Below are 16,795 nucleotides of genomic sequence, written 5' to 3' on the forward strand. Positions count from 1 at the left end.
CAGGTCACTAGGGCCAGTTCAGGTCCAAGGGAAGGGAAATTAGACCACACCTACTAAAAGGAGGAGTATCAAAGGATTTGCACCTATCTTTAACCCACCAGGAACAGCAAGTGTTGTTTTTATTGTATGTGCTGAGGCAAGAGGTCAGCACAAGCTGCTGGGCTCCAGTGCTGACCACGGGTCTACTCAGGGTCAGTCCTTCAGCTGCTCCAGCTGTGGAGCAGCAGCTGGTTCCTTACTTGTCTCTGCTGGCCTCTCACTGAACTGGAGAAGGCAGGTTTCAGAGCCAGCCGTGGGTCTCACCATCTGTCCCTGTGGACTGTTCTTCCTCCTTCCCTCCCTCCCTCCTTCCCATCCTCCTTCCCTCTTTTCCTTTCCTTTCCTTTCCTTCCTTCCTTCCTTCCTTCCTTCCTTCCTTCCTTCCTTCCTTCCCTCCCTCCCTCCTTCCTTCCTTCCTCTCTTTCTCTCCCTCTTCCTTTTTTTCCTTCCTCTTTCTTTTTTCTCTTTCTTTTTTTGTGTGTTGTTTTGATGCTTTTATTTATTTATTTATTTGGTTATTTATTTCAGGTTCTCTTGAATTTGTTTAACTGAGTAATCCTTTAAATACTGCTTTAAATTCTTTTTGTTTTTTGTTTTGTTTTACCGAGCTGTAATCAACATATAGTGCTGCATGTGTTTAAGGTGCACCACATAATGACTTGATATACGTGTATTGTGAAATGACTACCACAATAAGTTTACATAATAACCATTACTTAATATAGTTATAAAATTCTTTTTCCTTGTGGTGAGAACTTTTAGGACTCTTTTACAATTTTCAAATATACCATACAGCAGCATTAACTATAGTCATCATGTTATCTATTACATCCCCAGTATTTATCTTATAACTGGAAGTTTGTACCCTTTGACCACCTCCATCCAATTCCTCCCCACCCATGCCCCTCCCTCCCTTTGGTAGCCGCAAATCTGATCTCTTTCTCTTCGAGGGTTTTGTTTTTGGTTCTTTTTGCTTTTTTTGTTTTTTAGATTCCACATATAAATGAAATCATGCAATATTTGAATTTCTCTGTCTGACTTACTTCACTTAGCAGATTGTCCTCAAGGTCCATCAATGTTGCTAGAAATGACAGGATTTCCTTTTTTATGGCTAAATGGTATTCCATTGTATTATATATACCACATTTTCTTTATCCATCCATCCATCCATCCATCCATCCATCCTTCCCAGCAGTGGTGCTTGTCTGTCCTGCCCAACCATAGCACTTAGGCTCTTGGTATATGCAAGAGAAGCTTATACACTCATGAAGGAAACATGTACAAGCCATTACAACTTAGGTTGTTTCCATGTCTTGGTTAGTGTAAATAATGCTTCATGGACTGTACTTTTCTAAGCCATTCATTTCAGAGTCTTAGCAAACATCCGATCATTTTGGGGAACATAGCAATCTCATCATTCCATGTGAAGATCTTAGCTCTGAGCATGAACTAATGAAATAGAGGTTTCGTACCCCATGGTGTGAAGCAACCTGGTTGCCATTTTATTTTGTCTTCTGGATTATATTTGGGAGTCATCCTGAATGCTGAAATGGTTTTCCATATCATAAAGACTTTAGGTTTCTTTATGGTTTTGGTTCTGTTTGTTTCATAATTCAGACTTTCCATGAGTATCTTGCTTGGACACATTTTCCTCTGTCCTTGAGACATCTGTATCAGTTCATTATTCATGTGTGTAAAGTTCCTTTTCTTCACTTTCATTATGCTCCTTATTTGCCAAAACCAGCATTTGTCAAAGTGAACATTAAAAGATGTCATATGTATATAAAAACCCAGATGTCAGGTAGGCCAGGGAAATGCTAATGATTAAACAAAGTCAAGCAAAGAGTTTTCTTTACTGCAGGACTTATCAGAACCTTTAACAAACTAATGTGTACTTTGTATTTCAGACAGAATAGTGAATGCCATGTTTCACAGACTTGGTATGGCCCCAGACCCTTTTTACAGAGCACCTCCCAGGACTTATGTTCCATGGGACACACTTCGGGAAATGTAGGCCTAATCCTGTGCTCGTTTTGGGGGGAAGATGCGAGTGACCCACCGTTTTGTCAGTGTCTACATTTCAGGTGTCTGCACACCTTCGCTTCCTCCGGGCAATGACGAGGGCTGCCTTCTTCTGGGATCTGGGGGCAGCCTGGTAGAGTAAGAGAAATCTGGGTTCCATTGCAGTTTCTCCTCTCAGCGCTGTGATCCTGGGCAGGTTAGCCTGAGATTTCTCAGGTCTGATATGGAGTTAATACAGCTTCCTGAGCTGGGCAGTGGGGAATTATAGGCGGTAGTGCACACAGAGAAGGGGCTGGAGCCGGTTCTGGGACTGAGCCACCACAGGGAACAAGGAGTGAACGCGCTCGCCCCCTAGTGGGCATTTCTGCCTCTGCCACCTGAGTCGACCCATCCTTTCGACCGATGGCTTCCGTTGGCTTGTTAGCAACTGTTCTGAACTAGTACGTGGGCAATTCATTTTAGACGAACGAGTCGAGAAATTATTTAAATGAAGGTGATAGGTCTGAGAACGGGGATTGTGGGCGTTTTCCCCAGCAAGAGACGACGCATCATTCCCATTTTATACATGCTGGCCTTGAGGTCACACAGAGGGGCCATTCCACACACCTGAATCCCGTGTAGACAATGAGGAACGAGATCTTATTACCTTCATCATGTGTGGTTCTTAATTTTGAGGGGAGGGGAGAAGTATGATTTGCCTGATTCTATCTGTGATCCAAGGTAATCGATAAATCTGAAAGTTGCAAATAGTCGGCAGGCAGTGATAACAAAAGTCACTGTTTATTCCGAGCTTGCTTGGTGAGGAACCATCTTATGCGCTTTAGTTATTTAATCCTCGCAACAAACCTTGGAAGATGGTAGAATGACTCTCATTCCCATGTTAGAGCTGAGGCAACTAAAGCACAGAGCCTTTGAGTAACTTGCTTGAGGTCACACAGCTAATGTGGGATAAAAATGAGCATTTAAACCAATCCACGCAGTCAGATTTCGCTCCTGTGTACTTAGCCATTGCACCGCCCTGCCTTTCAAAAATCGCTTGTCGACCATCCTGGTTGCAACAAGTGTTTACAGTGTCCCTGCTGTGTGCCCACCCCTGTGTCAGGAGCAGTGGAGGATACAAAAGATTCATGAGACTATTTGATATCTATGATCGCTCCAAAATTGGTTTTGACTTCTTAATAAAGGGTAAAATCCCCGAGGAAAAAAACTGAATGATGAAATTTAAAAAGAGCAAGTTTTTCAGAGAAGGAAGAAACTGGTTAATAGCAGGCTGAAGGGCAAACATGTTTAAAAAAAGAAGCAACGCAGGGAAAACCAACACTGTATTAGTGACACATATGATTTGTATGCCTGTGAGCAGGAAAATGTAAAAGGGGGAACGAACTGTCTTCTTGAGTAAATGGAGCATAGAAGTTCATTAGGGCTATAAAGGAGTGTTAGAAGAGGAAACCCTGCCTTGAGAGCATCAATGGATTGTAATATAAACCATGTCAGGTAGGTGCAAATTGGAAACTGGAGAGGCAGAGGCACGATCTGAGGAATACATTTACCAAAATATCAGATAAATAATAAATTATTAAATATGTTAAAAGCTAAAAGGATCTTTGTGTCTGCAAGGCTCTTAAATTCAAGAGAAAAAAAAGGCCGGGCTGGTCTGGTCTGAGGGGGTGAAAGGAGGGGAATGGAGACGGTCTGGCTGGGTTAGTCCTTCCTCTAAAGACACAGAAAACACCCCTGGTGGAGCTTTCACAGGAGATCTTTAGGCCCAGGCCACATGTGAGGCCCTGGGGAAATGAAGGAACAAGTTAAAAACACGAGGGCAGTTGACAGCTGAGAGGTCCCCTGTCCTCGTCCTGTGCCCAGGAGCCCCAGGCCTGACGGGAGGCCCCACTGCCCGGGGCGGGGAGGTCTGGACGCCTCGAGCCCCTCTGTCCCCCTCCCGGGAGTGCCCTTCAGCTCCTCTGCTGCCAGCTGCTCGGAACCGCGGGGTCCGGGTGAAATCTTCATGGTCCCTGTGCGGGCTCAGGGGCGGGGCGGTGGGAATGCTGGGGAGAGGGTGTGAGGATGGGCCTCCCTCTGAGCTTCCGCGACACCCCTGCCACCTCTCCCACCCAGGGCTGTGGCCTCTTACCCCACAGACGGGAGGAAAGACCCAAAGGGCAGCGGGGAGTGGCCAAGAGGGGACGCACGCAGGATTCAGGGCCAGGCTCAGCGCGGCCCCTCCACCAGCTGGGTGACCTTGGGCAGGAACTCACCGCTGGTGTGTAAAATGGGATGATGATCGTAGTATCTCACTGAGCTCTCCAGATGCTGGTGGCAGGCCTGCTCTGCTGAGCCAGGCACAGTCCTGCCCTGGTGGAGCCTGGTGTGCGGGGGGGTGGGGGGGGGTCGGCCTTCTCCCCCTTCCTACGGGTGCTACCTGCGGGGTACTTCCCACACAGCAGCATCAGTTAATTTCATCGTTGCCGCCACCCCATGAGGTCGTAATTCCTATGTTCCTTGTGTTACAGCCCGGGAAACTGAGGTGGAGGGCGGCTAGAGAACTCGCCCAGCGCTCAGCTGGGAAGAGGTGGCACTTGCTCCAGCTCTGATGCCTGACATCTGAGCTGGGCTCACCCCCGACTTTGTACAGGAAGCCCATGATCGTGTGCACGGCGTGCAGTTGTAGCTCTGACAGGTGGCTTGGAGTGCCCACGATATGGGCATTTCACTGTGACAGCGCTGGGATCCAAACGAGACCGGAGTTAACCAGGGAAAAATGGGGGGGAGTGGTCCCTGTGCAGGGAAGGCTGAGCCCCTGCTGTGAGGACCAGCCTGGGGATGCGGAAGGGACCTGGCACAGTGCTAGCTGCCTGGCTGGCTGTGTGGCCTTGGCCAAGCTCCTTAGCCTCTTGGAACCTCAGTCCCCACATCTGTAAAATGGAGAGGACAAGAGGTCAGAGGATGAAGTTAGACGCTGGATGTAGAGTGTTCAGCCCGCATGGTAGTGGCCGTTGTTAGTGTTATTTGTTGCCCTGAGCAAAGATGTGTGAGGAAGAATCCCTACCGCAACCTCCCTCCGGGCCTCTACCTCAGCAATGACACCACCTGGGAGTTGAGAGAGGTCAAAGGTGCTCAGGGGACCCTAGTTAGACTTCTCCCTCAGTTTACCAGAGTAAACAGATTAACCGAGAAGCCAAAGTCAATACTCAGAATGTCCTAAGCTGCCCTGGTGGTGAGACTTAGCAAACAATGTGGGAAGGATTATCTGAATCTTAATCATGACACGTGTCCATGCCCAACATGCTCCCAGATATGTATAGCTTGTGAGGTCTCAGGAATCTCCTTATTCTACTATTGATGAATATTGATGTCTTAATAGCGCAGATTTGACCCTTCAACAGCCAGGTCAACCACTCAGTGTCAAGGTCAACAGCAACTAAAGTGTCCCATGTCTCCCACGTTGTTCCATTTCATGTTCACAGCAGCCCCGCCCATGCCCTCGGGTAAGTGTCCCAAGCCCATTTTGCAGATGGGGTGACTGAGACTGTCTAAGGCTGCATGGAGGACAGATCCAGGATGGGCCCCTAGCCTTGCTGTTCCCACTGTGCACTCTTACATGTTATGAGAATTTTGTAGGGACATGACACTTCTGAGTACCCTTCCCTAGGGTTACCATTAAGCTTTTGTTTTACGTTGAGAGATTTAAATAAACCTGACTCTAGATGACTGTGTGATTCCCTCCTCTTGTCACTTGGGTATCACTTCAAATCTTACCTCCTCAGTTTTCCTAAATGATCACCAGCCCTTCCATTTGCCATATCACAGGGTAGAATTGTTTCTCTCGTAGTTATCTCACATCATCTCGTCCAAATAAAAAATGACTGAGTTTATTGCATGGCTCAGTTCACTGGACAGCGAGGGCCATAAGAGTAAGAATCCTGTCGGTCTTCCATTCTCCACTGAGGCCAGCACATTCCCTGCACGTGGTAGGTGCGCAGTCAGCATCTCTGTGACCAGAGGGCATGCTCAGGTGCACGGGGCCTAGGCCCCCAGGCGGGGCATGGTTCTTCCTCTTACTGTTTGCCCTCTAGCGAGCAGCCAGGCCTCGCTTTTCCCATCTGTAAAACGGGCAATGGAATACTACCATTTAGCAGTCACCTAAAATGATGTTGTGCAAAAATATGAAATAACATGAACAGATATTCACGATGTGGCAAGTGGGAAAAAAAATCTGGCAATAAAACAGCATGTTAGGGTGAACTCATGAAGGGTACAGAATTTGGAATTAAAGGCCCAGACTGTGCTTCCAGGCTGCCTGGTTTCCAACCTGAATTCCCCACTGACCGGTGTGTGACCTTGGGTAAGTGACACTCTCTGTGCCTTAGTTTCCTTGTCTGTAAAATGAGGCTGATAAGAGTCCATGTCAAAGAGTTGTGAAAATTAATGAGTTCAGGCACTTAGTGTGCAAGACGGGTGTTTGGCACATAGTAAGAGCCTAATGGAGATGAGCTCTTGCTGTTGTTATGACCGTTATTGTTTCTGTTGTTACCCTGATATAACAAGTGAGAATGAAGGCTTGCAAAATGAGATGGGCAATACAATTCCATTAGTTAAGATATGTGTATACATATGACTGGAGGTATAGGGATAGGTCTTTTCTTATTTTCTTCTGTTCTTTCCTCCCTCCCTCCCTCTTTACCTCCCTTCCCGTCTTCTTTCTTTAATCGAACATGTATTACTTTGTGTAATGAGACAATAAAATTAAGAAAAGTCATTGAATACTAAAAAGAATGAAATACTAGAATGGGCAAGGCACACTTCCCGGGGAGTGGGGAAGGTGGGCCCTGGTCTCCATTCTGTCGCTAAGGACATGCCAGGCATTACACTCAGCCCCTCACATGCATTCCACAATTTAATCCTCTTGGCAGACCTGTTAGGTTGCTATCGTCACTGTTAAACAGATAAGGAATCCAGGGCCCAGAGAGGTCAAGTAATTTGTCCCAGAGCGCCCAGCTACCAAGGAGGTGGTTCCCAGCCAGGCCTATCTGACTGGGAGCCTGAGGTCTAAAAGCCTCATCATTTGACTTGTGGGTCCTGGGCCAGCACCATCAGCATCGCTCAGGAGCTTGCGAGAAAAATGCAGAATCTCAGGCCCCAGTTAGCCCTACCAGAATCCGCACTGTGACAAAGTCCCTGGGTGGTTCACGTACATAGTTAAGTCTGAGAAACCTTGGTCGACCCGCCGTGCTGTGCAGCGTCCCTCAGGCCTCCCCCACAGCCTGCCTGCCCCCCTGACCGTTCCTGATACTTCTTACTCCTTGCTGGGATCTCACTCTCCAGATCTCAGCAGGGGAAGCTGGTAGAAGCGACCTCCAAGCCACTCTTTTTAGTGACTACTTAGCAGCTCTAAGACAAAGGTTTGAAGAAAAAAAAAGATGTCTGAATCCATAGACCTGATTTGAGGATTATCTATGGAGTGCCTGTATCCATGTTCTCTCTTTCCAAATAGTAGACTGTAAAGAGGATATTTTTCTTATTTAAAAAAAGATAAATACTGCAGGCTCCATAACCAGAGGCCCTTCCGATATGCTTAAATGCAGTTCAGGGTGCCCTGATTTAAGGGGCTAGAACAGCAAAGGTAAATTATCCTGGCCTGTGGGTGTTTATATATGATGATGGAATGCAAACCAGCATTGTTTGGCTCTAAAGCAGAACGGGGGAAAAAACTTCATCTAGGTTTTAATTATACAGGGCAGAGTGAAAATGGTCTTTTCTTTCCTCACTGGCCCATGGTTGGAAACACAGAGGTCACTCTAAGTCAAAAGCCATTACAATGTATACGAAGGAACTGGAACATAACATTTAGCAGAAGTTTTCTCCATTTCTGCTTGTGTTCTTCACTGCCAAGGCTGTTTGCACTGTGTAATTCACGGATGGAGTCGGATAAAGTGGTCTGTCGTCGTGCACGTGAGCAGGCGCTCGCACGCGCGCATGCGCGCGCACACACACCCTTCTTTAGGGTTTATGGGAGGAAACAAGTCTGGCAATGATCAAGTCTGATAATTTGGCGTTTAATTCCGCCTAGGTAAAAGAGTTGGAGATGAACATTTCTCCTGCACGTGTGTATGTATGGGTTATAAAACCAGATGAAGTCAAGGGTACCGGGCTGCAGCTTTTGTTTCTGCCAGTTTCTTATGAGATATCAGGCTTCTTCACTAGTGTTAGAGCCGAGGCAGAGACCTAGAAAGATAAATGATTTAATTCGGGCTGTCAGGTTCTGTTTGTTTGGAAGCAAGGATTCACGAGGAGAAAAGCACATTAATTGAAGTCTCAAGGTGGTAGTAGAAAACATTTTCTTTATTACTGCTTTCTGTGTAGAGGGATGACTTTTTTTTTTTTTAAAGTTGATTTGGGGCTTCCCTGGTGGCACAGTGGTTAAGAATCCACCTGCTAACGCAGGGGACACGGGTTCGAGCCCTGGTCCAGGAAGATCCCACATGCTGTGGAGCAACTAAGCACATGCACCGCAACTACTGAGCCCATGTGCTGCAACTCCTAAAGCCCGCATGCCTAGAGCCCGTGCTCCTCAACAAGAGAAGCCACCACAACTAGAGAAAGCCCACGTGCAGCAACGAAGACCCGATGCAGCCAAAAAAAAAAAGTTTATTTGGTCTTGTTCGGTCAACTTTTATCGAGTTGGTCCTGGGCTAGGTGGGAAAATCCACGTGAAAAAGACCGGCCTGTGGGCAGTGGACCATAGGAATGGTGGGAGCAGGGCTAAGAGAGACACATGTCGTTTCCTCTGGGACTCTTACAAAGGGCTTCCCCCCAAAAGGTGACTCCCAAGTTCGCTGTTGAGGTCTTTGCCAGGCAGAAAGGTGGGAAAGGCATTCCAGGCAGACGGAGCCATAGGGGCAAAGCTACACCCATGTGGAGAATCTGATGTCTCTGGGCATCAGTGTTGGCAGCACTGAAGTTGTGTGTGGCTGGGAGACGTGAGGAGGAGCAGAGGAGAAAGGGACTTGAGATGAGACCGGGTAGATAATGTGGTAGGAATCTGATCGTCAGGGCTCCTGTGGCTTTTTTTTTTTTTTTTGCGGTACGCGGGCCTCTCACTGTTGTGGCCTCTCCCATTGCGGAGCACAGGCTCCAGACGCGCAGGCTCAGCGGCCGTGGCTCACGGGCCCAGCCGCTCCGCAGTATGTGGGATCTTCCCGGACCGGGGCACGAACCCGTGTCCCCTGAATCGGCAGGCGGACTCTCAACCACTGCGCCACCAGGGAAGCCCGCTCCTGTCGCTTCTTTGTGTGTGCCACACGGGAACATAGAAAATCATGGCAGACTTGGAGAGGGTGAGGACAGTTAGACTGAAGGAATTGGAAGGGGCCCGTGTAAGGATTGGGGCTTTTTTAAACAATAGTAATTACTACTTTTTTAATTGAAGTGTTTACAACTGAACAATCTACAGTGTTGTGTTAGTTTCAGGTATACAGCAAAGTGATTCAGTTACCCATTTTATGTACATACATATTTTTAAAACTTTATTCTTTTTCAGATTCTTTCCCATTATAGGTTATTGCAAGATATTGAGTATAGCCCCCTGTGCTATAGAGCAGGTCCCTGTTGCTTAGCTATTTTATATGTAATAGTGGGTATATGTTACGGGATTTGGGCTTTGATCCATAGAGCAGTGGAAGCCACTGAAGGGAGGCCCTGATTAGACCTGTGCTTTGAAATCTTATTCTGTTTGAATGGTAAGTAGAAAACAAGAATGGAGACAAAAGGAAGGGAAAGGAGTTTACTGTAAGGTCCTGGTGAAAGAGAAAAGTGGCCTGGCCTAGAGTGATGGGGAAGAATTGGAGAAAAGTGGAAGGTTTAAGGGGAGGAAACAGTAGATATAGGCGTCGAAGGGGAGGGAGATGTCCAGGTTGTTCTTCATACATCATGGTCAAGACTTCTTCCTAATTGCCTCCCAGCGACAGACACAATGTGCCGTCATCTGTCTTCAGATGGCACCCAGGACTTGCAGGTATGGTCCAGGAGTGGTCTGAAGAGTACAGGCTTCTATGGGCATCTTATCCCCTGGCATCGAGATCCTCTAATTTTTTAGCAAATGTCAGAGCCAAGTCAGACAAAACAGTGTGACAGGTGATCTGAGTCCAGCCTTTATCATCTACTCTCGGTCTGAACTCCTGTCATCTGCTCTGTGGCAGGTATTGTAAATTAACTCAGTATCCATTGCCACACCTCCTAATTAACCTTTTGGTACTTGGAGGCCACACAGTGGAAAACTACATTTCCCAGACTCCTTTGCACATAAGATGCCCCCCAAGTGCACACACCTGCTCTGGACTGACAGGCAGAAGTGAGCAATGTTTGGTGGCTGCTAAGTGCAGGAGATCAGGTGTTCTGGCCAATGAGGTGGCAAAGACTTTTTGTTCTTCTGGGACAGTGGGTGGTAGAGTTTTCTGATGTCCAGTCCCTACTGTCATATCACTTCTTTTTCTGTCTGCTTTGTTCCTATTTGTAGCATCCGAACCCAATTGTCTGGCCCTCCCAGGAATGATATGAATTTCCTCAGATTGTCTGCTTAAAGCATTGACATGTATTCTGTTGCCTGCAAATAAGAACCTGCAATTCACTTCATTTATTATTACATATCTTCTTTGTTGTTCTACATGTAATGTTCCTTTTTTTCTGAGCATAGTATGAGCTCCTTAAAGACTAAGACGAGGTCATGAGTCTTCTCTAATGTCAACCACAGTGCTGCTGTGGATGATTGCCGTATCTGTCTGCTTGACAGCCAATCATCATTCTTCTAGAAAGAGGAGATTACTAATATGTGCCCCAGCTTTCCTCCGGGGGACCCCATCTTCTCCAGTCTCAGTTCATATGCTTTCATGGGCTGACTCCATCAAGAGAGCCAAGGATGGGCATGTGACTCAAGTCCGGTCAGTCAGAGCATTGTATCCCACTGGCTACCATAATTAGCGCAAAGATGGGCGCATGACCCCATCAGAGCCAGTGATTTGAAATCTCAGGGATTTTTTGCTGGGACTGTTGAGAGAGAGGGGCATCTGTCTACTCTCTTTCTGTTGGGACTACTGATAAAAAGGAAGAGGTGAGCCAGGCGCTGCTGGAGGCTCTTGTGCAGGCTTGAGAATGAGGTCAACCCAAAGGCAAGTAGAACCAAGAAACTGTGTTGTTGATGTAGGTTGAGACTTGCAGAGATCCAGCCTTTCCCAAAGACAGCCCTACTCTTGGTCTTTTCAGTTAGGTTAGTCAATAAAGTTTTCACTTGTTTGTTTTTTGCTTCAGCCAGTGAAGTGGGGTTTTTGTCACTTACAACCAAGAGTCCTGACTAAAACTGGAATTGTCCATAAGTGGGTCCTGATTGGCTCATCAAAAAACTGAAGCTCTTAACTCTGTTTTCGTTTTAAGCTTTCTGTCGCTTCCGCTCCAGCCTTTCTTAAGTGACCATCATTAACACATGGTTGCGCTTTTAATGATTTGATGGAACAAGCAATTCAAATACAGCCAAGATACACCTCGATCCATCATCCTCTTAAATAAACTGGCAGCTGCTTCCGGAAGGAAAGAGGTTCCAAGTGAGGGCCAGACAATGAGGAGGGTGCTGTGGCTCTGAGCTCTGTCCTGTGGTAGATACTACTCGCCACTGTAGAGCATGAGCTAAGAACATGGGCCACAGCACCAAAATGAATTAGGGTTACTTGGGTTTGAATATTACCTCCACATTCATTAGAGGTATGATCTTGGCAAAGTTGTTTAACTTCTGTGAATTTAGCCCCAACTGGAGTATAATTAAAGAAGAGTCTATTGGCTTACATACTTGGAAAGTCCAGGGCGGTGGCTGGCTTCAGGTTGGGCTGGATCCAGTCGCTCAGAGGATGTAAGTCACGAATCTGTGGTGCTTCCTTTCAGTGCTGGCTTTCCTCTGAGCTGGCTTCATTCTGAAGCAGTTGGGTTCATTCTTGTGGGTGTAACAGGGCCTGGAAGAGCTCCAGGCCTATATCCTCCCAGCTTTGCTCTCCCAGCAGAAAGAACACACTTCTACAGCTCCTATAGTCCTATAGGTCCAGTGAAAGTCTGAGGTAGTGCTCTTATCAGGTCAGCTTGGGTCACCTGCGCATCCCTGGAGTGAGGGGCTTAGGTCAGATAAATGAGACAGGGGAGGGAATGCTCCTCAAAGGAAAAGCAGGGGGCTGTTACCAGAAGAGGGAACTGATGTTAGTTAACTGGGTAAAAACAACAGATGCCCCTTCTTACTCTCCTAGACTATGTTCTCTCAGGGAAAAGTGGAAATGTTCCCACTTCAAAAGGTTTTTGTAAAATGAAATGAGTCAATGTTTGGGGTGCAGATGCTCTTGGTGCCTCACCCATAGCCCCACAGCCCTTACCATTTCCAAGTATGTGGCCCCAGGTTCGAACAGCGGTCTCTGCATCCCTTTGCCTGAGGACTTGCTCTGGCTGCCGGCGCCCACTTTGCCCACGTTTGCCGCAGGTTGGACGTGCTGGGGAGTTAACGACACCTGGGAGCAGCCGTCAGCTGAGGAGTTGACGGATCCGTATCCCAGCACCCTCAGCCCTCGAGTGGGGTAACTCTGAAGGGTGCTTCCTCCACTGCCCCCAGAGGTTCCCAAGTGGCGTTAAGCTCTGGTTGCCCATAGTTGCCCGCTTTAATCCTTTCTTCACTTCTTTTTTCACTTCTACTTCCCTACCTATGCTTCCTAGGATCTCCTCCCAAATAAACAGCTTGCACTTTAATGCACTTCCCTTTGGTCAGGGCAGCCCCAAGTAAGGCTGCCTTACGTTTAACATCATGCCTGACATATTGTCAGCATTCGTTACACATTTGTTATTACTATTGTCATAGTTATTTTGAGGTTCATTTTCTGCCGTAGTTGGGTTTTGCATGAACCTCTGCATCCTTCTTCCTGCCCTTTTCTTTCTGCACTTTCCACGGGATCTCCCTGTCTCTTTCTTGCTATACCATCCCTCTGCCCTCTCAACTTTTCTTTGTCTCACTACTTCTTAATTTTAATCTCTCCCCAGGGTAATTATAATTTTGATGAGTGAATGTAAATTTTTAAACAACTATAAAGAAAATCGGCAACTAAACCAATTGGTAGACCAAACAACATGTGCTGAGACTGTAAACTTTTTTTTTTAATAAATTTATTTATTGTTGGCTGTGTTGGATCTTTGCTGCTGCACGCGAGCTTTCTCTAGTTGCGGCGAGCGAGGGCCACTCTTTATTGCGGTGCACAGGCCTCTCACTGCAGTGGCTCCTCTCGTTGTGCAGCACGGGCTCCAGGCACGTGGGCTTCAGTAGTTGTGGCACGCAGGCTCAGTAGTTGTGGCGCATGGGCTTAGTTGCTCCGCGGCATGTGGGATCTTCCTGGACCAGGGATCAAACCCGTGTCCCCTGCATTGTCAGGCGGATTCCTAACCACTGCGCCACCAGGGAAGTCCCAAGACGGTAAACTTCTTGAAGGCAGGGATGATTTTGGTTTCCACTGTGCCTGGAATTAACACGAGTTTGTATTCAGAGGGCTTTTTAAAATAAGACAGATTAGCAGACTTCATTTTAATAAAGGAAAAAGACTGAATGAAATCTTCTTCCTCTGTGCATCTGCTTCCCATCTGCAGTTTTTGCCAAAACGACCATTTTTTATCCTCATCCACCACACTTTGGCCTCTTGCATCTGCAGAGTGGAGCAACCGTTCACTAAATGACACCCTAGTGGTATGAGAGTGTTAATGCAACTCATTTATAAACAAGGAAAACACCCCAGCATCATATGGACTATTAACCAATTTCCAATATGAAATGAATGCAAAACATTTCTTAGGGTGGAAAGTGTTTACGAATAAAGATGTATTTTCTTGTTAATGGAAAGATGTCAATTTAACAAATCACACATTTGCAGTGTGACAAATCGTGACTTGGCAGTATGTCAGGGGAATGCGTGCAGAAGTTTGGTTTGTCTTCAGAGAACCAAGCACAGGGGGTTTGGAAATGAAACGCGGTTTCCATCTTCATATCCCTGAATAATGCAGAGCAAAGAGTTAGCAAGGTAGCCGGGATGATCTTTTCTCAATGAGCTTGTGGCTCCCCCGACTTCCCAAGGGGTTGTCTCCATCTGTTCTGGGCCCCAGTGGGGGTAGAAGGGGTGGCTTGTTTTTATGTTTTTGGGAACTAGCAAACACACCTCTACGTTACTGTGCTAATACCTGGTGAGCGAACCTACCAAGGAAGAATTTTTTCAGGATGGCAGGGCTGCCCTGGGAGAGGGACAAGCTGGGCAGAGAGGAAGGTGTTTCATCAGAAGCCTATCCAGGTGACCCTCCTTGGGCCTCCCCTGTTTGGAAAAAGAAAGAGCTGGAGATTTGAGGGCAGCCAAATGTTTGTGGCTGGAGGCCAGACTTCTGTCTACGAATGTTCCCCTGTTTGGTGCTCAGAGGAGATTCTTTCCACCTGTTCCTGCCTCTCCCTCCCTGGATGTCTCTGTAGGTCCTGCCTGCTCAGTGGATCCATATACCCATCTTCCTGTGTGTTTGGAGATGGGAAAGACTATTTTTTAAGGAAAGAGAAGTCATGAACCAGAAATCTTTGGTTCAAGACCTAGCTCTGCCACTTACTAGCTGGGTAGGATGGGGATCAGAGTCTTTCCCTGAGCCTCTGTTTCCTCACCTCTAAAACAAAAATAATAATAGCTTCCTAACAGGGTCCTCATGAATAGTGGATGAGCTAGTGAACGTGCAATCAACTTTTAAATGAACACGTCTCACAGATGTACACACACCACCAATTTGGGCAGCTAGAGGGTAGAACCACTGACTCTGCTCTTGGAGGGATGTGTGATATGGTCATGTAAGAGCAGTGCTCTGATGGGCTCAGTTAGATCTGGATGTGAGAGATAGGTGAGGGGGGTGGTCACAAAGTTTGGGTTCACTTCCCAGTACTTTGCCACTGGGTGACCTTGGCAAGTTATTTGGCATATCTGAGCCTATTTCCACATCTTTGAAATGGGTTTAAAGAGTCTCGATTCTTCCAGGATTGTTGTAAGGAATAAACCTATTCATTCAGCAAATAGGAAAGGGGATCACAGAGACAGAATTAACTTTCCTTGGGGTGGAGGTGGGACCTGAGGGGAAACCAGGGAAACAGTAAGTGGCTGTAGGAATAGAATGTAAACTTGAGATAAAATGTATATGAAAAACACCTTACAGACTAAATCTCTATAGTGCTCTGTGGAAATATTATCTAAAGGACCTATTTAGACAGGAAGTGTAAGTAAGAAATCCCAGGCATTGGGCCTCATTTCTATTTTCCATTCCCTTTACGTTTAATATTGATAAGCGTGAGACTGCAGGGGGTTAAAAGGCGGGACGGCATGAAAACTGTTTCCCTCTTTCTCCCAGCCTGCAGATCCAGGAAACAATAGAAGGAACGATGGAGGAAAAGCCCCTCTCTTCAATATTGGCGAGATCAGCACTAATTTTGATAAGCGAATAGAATTTCCGTGGGCCTAGTACTCCTTAAAAACGACTGTATTTTTGAAGCCAGGTCAGTCAGCATTGTTTGGATCTGAAGTTAGTACATTAAATTTCATCTCTCGGTGTTCTTTCTGCCATCATTTTTTAGAAAAAAACATCTTTTTCCCGTTTATTAAAATCTCTAGTGACCAGTGTGATTAGAGACCACTGATTTGAAACACCATTCTTCACGAACCCAGGAAAGAGGATGGTGACCTATTTCTTTTAAGATCATTTGACATATCTTTGAAAAATAAGTTAATCTCAGAAAAAAGAAAACAGGTATTTAACCAGAAATCTAATATGTTTTCTGAATCGCTACCAGGAGCAATGCCATTTGCAGGAAAACAGAAGCTGTCTTTCTAGAGAGATCCTTTTCTATTGCTTTATTTTCCCTCTGAAATCATGAGCCGATGTTTGTGACATCACTGGGTTGCTGTGGAAATGTTGATTCCACAGAGGATTTCGACCTCAAGTGGGGAATTTAAAAGAGGAAGTGTGGAGTCTTGGAAAAGCACAATTGGTTTGAATAAAAATGGGCAGCATTTGGAAAAAGGATTCAGAAAGAAAACAGTATAAATTGTCTATAACAGGTTGTTTCAAGTTGTCCTGGAAGGATTCAAATACTTGTAGGAGCACCCTACACCGATACGCGGACTTTTATCTGAATTTTACTTACTATGAATATCTATAAAAAGTTGGGGGGGAGCAGGTAAGGAATGGCTTTTTGCAGAAAAAAATCCTCTTGGATATTCAATTACTAAAATTGAGAGAAAGCTTTGGTCCTAAAATACCATTTGGGGGCGGGGGTTATCAGTTTACAGTTTTATAGCATGTAATAGACTTAAGGAAATAGCTCCATTTAAAGAATTGTGACTCAAGGGGCCTGAATTTCAGTGCAGAAGCTACAAAATCCTTCTACGTTTTAAACTGTTAAATCAACAGAATGCCAAACTAGAGCCTTTCTTCCTGCTGGGGCAGTATTGTCCCCTAAATCCACTTTCCAGTTCTCTCAGCCTAGCCTAGTTTGATGTAGCATTGACTTAGCTTAACTACAGCAAAAGGAAGTGGGTTTGCATTTGGGATGGGAGGAGGCGGCCACGGGTGTGTGTGTGTGTCGGCGTGTGCGCGCGCGCGCGCGGGAGACGTGGAGCACCGGGAAAGGAAAAAAAACCCATTGAGACGTAGCAAC

This window comes from Aethalodelphis obliquidens, unplaced genomic scaffold (genome assembly GCF_003676395.1).
Source record: "Aethalodelphis obliquidens isolate GAN/ISIS:26980383/991018 unplaced genomic scaffold, ASM367639v1 scaffold6, whole genome shotgun sequence".
Classification (NCBI taxonomy): Eukaryota; Metazoa; Chordata; class Mammalia; order Artiodactyla; family Delphinidae; genus Aethalodelphis; species Aethalodelphis obliquidens.